Source organism: Colobus angolensis, unplaced genomic scaffold (assembly GCF_000951035.1).
Source record: "Colobus angolensis palliatus isolate OR3802 unplaced genomic scaffold, Cang.pa_1.0 Scaffold95, whole genome shotgun sequence".
NCBI lineage: Eukaryota > Metazoa > Chordata > Mammalia > Primates > Cercopithecidae > Colobus > Colobus angolensis.
In genome coordinates, this window is record NW_012123487.1 from 1,721,094 (window position 1) to 1,727,462 (window position 6,369).

The window sequence follows — 6,369 nt, forward strand, 5'->3', positions numbered from 1 at the left end:
CCCTTCCCCCGTTCCGGGGAAGGGGAAGGCGGTGGTCGTCGTTCGAGTGGCCTCCTCAGGGTCAGAGTTGAAGAGGGGTGGTGGCTGCTCCTACCTCCTCCTCCGGATGCTAGAGCATGGGTCAGCTTGTTCTGATGCACTGGGTCGCGGTAGCAGATAAACCATGGGAACAGCCCTCCTTCCCTCTGCCTTTGAATTTGTGGGGGGGGGCCAGTGTGAGTAGTGAGTGCCCTCACCGGATGCCCAGGTCCCAGCTGGGTCGCGTTGCAGTGGCTCCTCCAATGTGACTGTCAGGTCTGTTTCCTCTTCGCCACCCCACCTCGCCCACTAACCCCCAGGTCGCTAGAGGGGCTGCAGCAGGCACATTTCTGCCCTGCCTGTTTGGGAGTCCTGGCAGAGCCTTCTTGCAGGTCACAACCCGCCTCCTTGGGGGTTCCAGCTTGAAGGGGAGAGGGGGAGCAGCAGGGTCTCAAATATGCCCCTGAGGCCTCTGCTTGCCGTCCTGATTCTCTGCAACTGAGCCTGTGGGGCAGACCCTTGGCTCTGGTCCCTGTGCAGCTCCACTAATATACACAGATCTCACACTTGGGTGGGTGATGGATAAGGTTGGTCCCTGGGGAAACGCTGGAACTTGGACCACTTGGTTTACCCGGTTTTGGATAGTGAACGGAGCCTCCTGTGTGGATGGAAGCCCAAGAGGGTTGGACCAACCTCCAGCCCAACCCTGGCTCCAGGTTGAGGTGAGTTTCATCATTAAATGCTTCCTGCAGGTCAGGCCCCAGCTGTCCCCACTCCCAGGAGCAACCTGTTAGGCTGGGTCCTGCCCACTTCTCTCTGGGTCTGTCTGTTCCCTCCTCAGTACCCATCAGCCCTTTGCCCTGGGTTTTGGACTCCCCAGGCCTTACCTGCAGGTCTTGAGCACAGCTGGTTCTGGACCTATTCTATCTGCCTTGTTAGATCATGTCCACCCTTCTTGGAACCTGTTCTGTGTGCCTCCCCCAGCACAAGGGTCTTCTGGCTTCTTAAGTAAGTGGAACTTGTAGGTGCACATGGGTTCGATGTGGAGAAAAACTCCTGCCTATGTATTTCAGTAAATTCTCAAGATTGCCCTTGGAGTCACCTCCATGCTCCTCACAGACCACCAACATAGCTCCAAGGATCCACTGCTGTCAGGGTTGATTTGTGCACATATATGTGTGTGTGTCACTGCAGATAGGCTGTTCTAGAATCCATATGGGCTGCAGTTCTAGCTACCAGAGGTACCAGCATTTCCCAGCCATTCCACAGCCCCTGCTCACTCATACCCTCCTGGAGGCTTGTGGTCTGCCTGTCTCCATTCCCCTTCCCTTTGCCACCATGCACATGCAGCCTTGTACCTCCTCCCTAACTCAGCACCCAATATGCATTTTCTCAATGGTGTATCTCTGCTCCCTAGGATCTGATCTTTATTTTCTTGCAGCCCAAGCTGACCTGCCCAAACTCTCATTCTCGCCATAGTTGTGGGAAAGTGTTCCCTCTTTTCAGCTGCTGTAATTGGCCCCACTTCCTCCTACATGGTGTTCTGAGTCACTCTTTATCTGCCACCAAGGAATAGTCAGTTCACCGGTAGTTAAGGACAAGCCCTGTAGAGACTGAGTTGCTCTGGTGGAAACACTGGGCATGTGGATCTAAATGGCACATGAGTCCTTCCAGCTCTGCTCCCAGGAGTCCCTCACTGGCATAAGGCCTATCATTAAGGTCATTTAGGACCATGTCTTCTAAGCAGCACCCACAGAGTGTCACCACTGTGGTACCCTACTTCCGGCCCAGCTCTGACCTCCTACTGTTCTCTTGGTCCGAACCAAGAATTTCCTCCTCTGCTTCAGGAACCCCAAATCAGGTGCCTCAGAGGGTCCTACTCCCCCTCCTCATTTTCCACCTTGCTCTGCCTCCAACCCTTTTTCTGGCTCACATGCTCCCCACCCTCCTGCTCTGGTTATCCCTCTGGAATCTCTGAGCTCCTGCCACTGGGCCAGAACCCTCTCTCAGACTGTCAAGCTCTTGAAATCCTACCTCCTCCAAGAAGCCTTTTTTGATTGATTGGAAGGGACCTAATACTCTTTCTGGCTTCAGCCTTTCCAGCCTCTTCCCCTCAACAACAGTGGCTGCGTAACAACTTGGTTAAGGGCTGGGCTCTGGGTCTAAGATGTGTAAGATGGATATGGATGGAATTTTGAAGACAAGCAGACAAGCTAATCAAAGAGATCCAGAAAGAGTAACAACATTGCTGTTGTATATAAGCCAGTGGCATTGAGAGCTGAGAGGAAGGGTTATTATGTTTCTGCAGGGGGAGAACAAGGGGAATAAGCCTAGTGAAACCAGAAAGACTTCATGGAGGAGGTGGGCTTCGTAGAAGGGTGATGGCTTTCCCACATTTGCCAGTGTACTCTTCTGGTTAGGTTATGTTTGGGTTCATATTCTAAGATTCATGTATCTTCATTATAATAGTATCTCTATGTTGCTTCTTGTCTGCCCATCTCCCTTATGTTCCTCTGGGGCAGTGCTGGTTGTATCAGACTCCCTTAGATGGGACAGCCCCTGAGGCCAGGCTCCTTGTATGTCTTTATCTCTCTGTAGATTACCTAGAACAGTGCCTATTCAGATAACTGGTTATTCCTGAAGGCTCTTTAAAGCAAATACTCTAAGCCCAGATCAAGAACTGGAGCGCCTACACTGAGGTTTTAGCCTGGGTAGGATTCAGCCTTATTGATGAGTGCATCACCATCAAATTCACCATAGATGCTCCTGTCACTCACCCCACCTGGGCAGGTGGTCCCCATCTTTTAAGAGAACATCTCCAGACAATGCTGCTCACACTTTGCCTCTCTTTGGCTCTTCTTATCTCCCTTCTGAGAAGGAAGGCAGGAGACAGGAGTCCTAGTCTATGACTGCCAGTTGTATGACCTTGGGGAAGTAATTTCAGCTCTCTGGGACTTGGTTTCATCATATTAAAATGCAGGGATTCTATAGATTTGACGCTTATTATAAGATAAAAAATGAATATTAAAAGAATAAGATAACATTTTAGGAATTGGACTAGAAGAGGATTCCTAAAGCCTCCTTCAACTCCACAGTTCTTATTCTAAACAAAATTTGTCCTGTGAATCTGTTTCACTCTCCAGCTCCAGCCCCGTCTGCTTCTCCCTAATCTGTTTCTGTCTGATGGGCTCAGTCTTTGTGTGCACAGTATCCGTGTGAGGCCTGCATTCCTCCAGTTCAGCCCAGGAGATGAAGGGGAGGGGAGCTTAGGCTCTCAGCAATGTAAATCTTCCTAGGTCCCTCGAAGCTTTAGAGGGGCCCCTGAAAGGTGAGAAGGCAAAGAAGAGGAAGGCAAGATGGCTGAGGCCCAGGATATCCCCAGTAAACATCAAGGCCCCAGAAACCAAGGTCATTGCACCTCCCTGTCTCCAAGGGGCCCCTACAAAGAGGCTAATGATGACATAGGTTCTTAAAATATCCAGGATGGAGACCCAGCCTGGGCATCTGAATGCCTGAATCTTGCTGCCCCCCACCCTGGCACTCCCAACTCCCTTGCCCATCAGTCTCAGTTCCTGAGGTGTGCAGAGGGGGTGGGTATGCACCAGCCCAGCCTTCCCTCCCTCTCCTGAGGACCTTACTCCAGGGGAGAAGTGGGTGACTAAAACAAATGAGGGGAGCAGAACCCCTCTACAGGTAACAGTGGAGGGGGGAGGGAGTGAGCAGAGAGAAGAGAGGAATTGACAGAGGAGGTGCTGCTAGCTGTCAACAGGGAGACCCGAATTCTCATGTCTTTCCCATTTCACAGGCTCTTTGCTAGAAGGACTTAATTAAGGAGCCCAAATATAGTTTCTTTTGAACAGTGAATAGGGTTAGGAGCACAGATGAGGAATGTGATGCTCTGGGGTGGGGAGAGAAGGGACCAGTGCTGAGATGCTGGAGGGCCCAGGGTGAAGGGGATAGAGAGGACAGGGGTGAACTGGTGACTCCTTTTCCCTGCCATAAGCTCTGCTGCTTTCCTTGATGGACGAGGGGCCATTTCTACCTCTCCCATCCTCAGTCCTGATCTCCCTTCAACTCCCTGGATCCTGCCTTCATCTCCTTTACTGTCCCCTGAGAACAGCTCTCTCTGTCCAGTTCTCCCAGCACTCACCAGAAGCTTTAAGTCTTGGTTCACCTTCTGCCTCCACCAAGCCCCCTTTTTGCCTCCACCCTTTCGTCCCCAACTCCTTCTCCTCCCAGATCCTGCTGGCGCCCAGCATAGCACTACAGATGTAGGAGCAGATCAAGAAGGGCGGGGGTGGTAGCTGTTGCTTTTCTGGGATATTCTTAGCCTGTCTGGGGGCTGGAGCTGGAATCAGCGTTTCCATCTCAACCAGGCAGGTGGCTGCCAGAAACTGCCACTGTGACTGGGTCTTCATCTAGTTCCATATCCCTTACCCTGTCCCTTCCTCCTCTGTCTTGATTTCATCTATGAACACAGACCCTCTGAGAGTCCAGCCTTCCCACCCTTGTGCCCTGGGTGGAAGGTTTCCTCTACCTATCAGGCGTAGCCCCAGGAAGGTGTGCAAACCTCACTGGAGGCTCTGGGGAGAAAGAAGAGCCTTGGAGAACTCTAGCTCAGATGCTCCCTAGAGCTGCACAAAGCCCTTTTCTCTCTGCCCCAAGGCCCTCTTCTTTCATCTGCCCCCAGCAACCCCTGCATGATACTCAGTCCCCAGACTCTAGCCACCACCATGAAGGCTTTTCTTATCTTGATTTACAGGAGTCACTCAGGGGCCCTACAGTTTCAGAAGCGGCCTCCTGAAAGCAGCTGAACCCTGGGGTCCAGGCCTCCTTTGGGCCAGAACAAAGGGCTCACTCACCCAGATACCTCCCCCTACCTTTTTCTTTGAGACAAAGTCTCACTCTTTTGCCCAGGCTAGAGTGCAGTGGTGTGATCTTCACTCATTCCTGGGTTCAAGGGATCCTCCCACCTCAGCCTCCCAAGTAGTTGGGACCACAGGCATGCATCACCAGGCCTGGCTAATTTTTGTACTTTTTGTAGAGACAGAGTTTCACCATGCTGCCCAGGCTGGTCTCTAATTCTTGGGCTCAAGCAATCTGCCCACCTCAGCCTCAAAGTGCTAGGATTACAGGCATGAGCCACCACACCTGGCCCTCTCAAATGTCTTTATCAGCAGAGGCAGAGGCAAAGAAGAAGTCTCACTCATTCACAAATCACACAAAAAAAGTTTGTCACCTTAAGAGGGGTAGACAGTGGAAGGTCTCCTATGTGGGTTCTGAGGTCATTCGGTCTATGTTCAAATCCAGCCCCTCCACTTATGACCTGGGGCCCTTGGGGCAAGTTTCTTAATTCTTCTGAAGTCTATAAAAGTGGACCATCCAAGGCGCAGTAGGAGATCACCAACCACAGCCGGGCTGAGGCTGAGAGCATGTACCAGATCAAGTATGAGGAGCTGCAGATGCTGCAGGAGATGACCTGCATTGTACAAAGACTGAGATCTCCGAGATGAACCGGAACATCAGCCGGCTCCAGGCTGAGATTGAGGGCCTCAAAGAACAGAGGGCTTCCCTGGAGGCTGCCATCGCAGATGCCGAGCAGTATGGGGAGCTGGCCATTAAGGATGCCACCACCAAGCTGCCTGAGCTGGAGGCCGCCCTGCAGCGGGCCAAGCAGGACATGGCACACAGCTGGATGAGTACCAGGAGCTGATGAATGTCAGGCTGGCCCTGGACACCGAGATCACCACCTACAGGAAGCTGCTGGAGAGCCAGCTGGAGTCTGGGGTGCAGAACATGAGTATCCATACGAAGACCACCAGTGGCTATGCAGGTGGTCTGAACTTGGCCTATGGGGACCTTACAAGCCCTTGGCCTCAGCTACAGCCTGGGCTCCAGCTCCTTCAGCCACACTCGCTCCACCAGGGCTGTGATTGTGAAGAAGATCAAGACCCACAATGGGAAGCTAGTGTCTGAGTCCTCTGACATCCTGCCCAAGTGAACAGCTGCGGCAGCCCCTCCCAGCCTGCCCCTCCTGCGGCTGCCCCAGAGCCTAGGAGGGAGGCCACTGTGCAGGGGAACCCAGGGAACGGGAGACCCACTTGAGGCTCAGCCCTAGCCCTCAGCCCACCCACAGGGGAGTTTACTGCCTGGGGCACCCTCTTTGCCCATATCTTCAGCTACAAAACAATTCAGTCTTTTTTTTTTCCCCAAAATAAAACCTCAGCTAGCTCTACCAACTGTCAAAAAAAAAAAAAAAAAAAAAAGGTGGACCATCATCATAAGGTTGTAAGATTTTAATCATGTGATGCTCAACAAGGCTTGTATATCACATGTTAATGGTGTTCATAA

The 6,369-nt window shown here is 52.1% G+C and overlaps 1 pseudogene; it reads left to right on the forward strand.

Annotated features, from left to right (window-relative positions):
• The first annotated feature begins 684 nt into the window (after window positions 1-684).
• LOC105504784 lies at window positions 685-6,019 on the forward strand (annotated as a pseudogene).
• The last annotated feature ends 350 nt before the right edge of the window (window positions 6,020-6,369 follow it).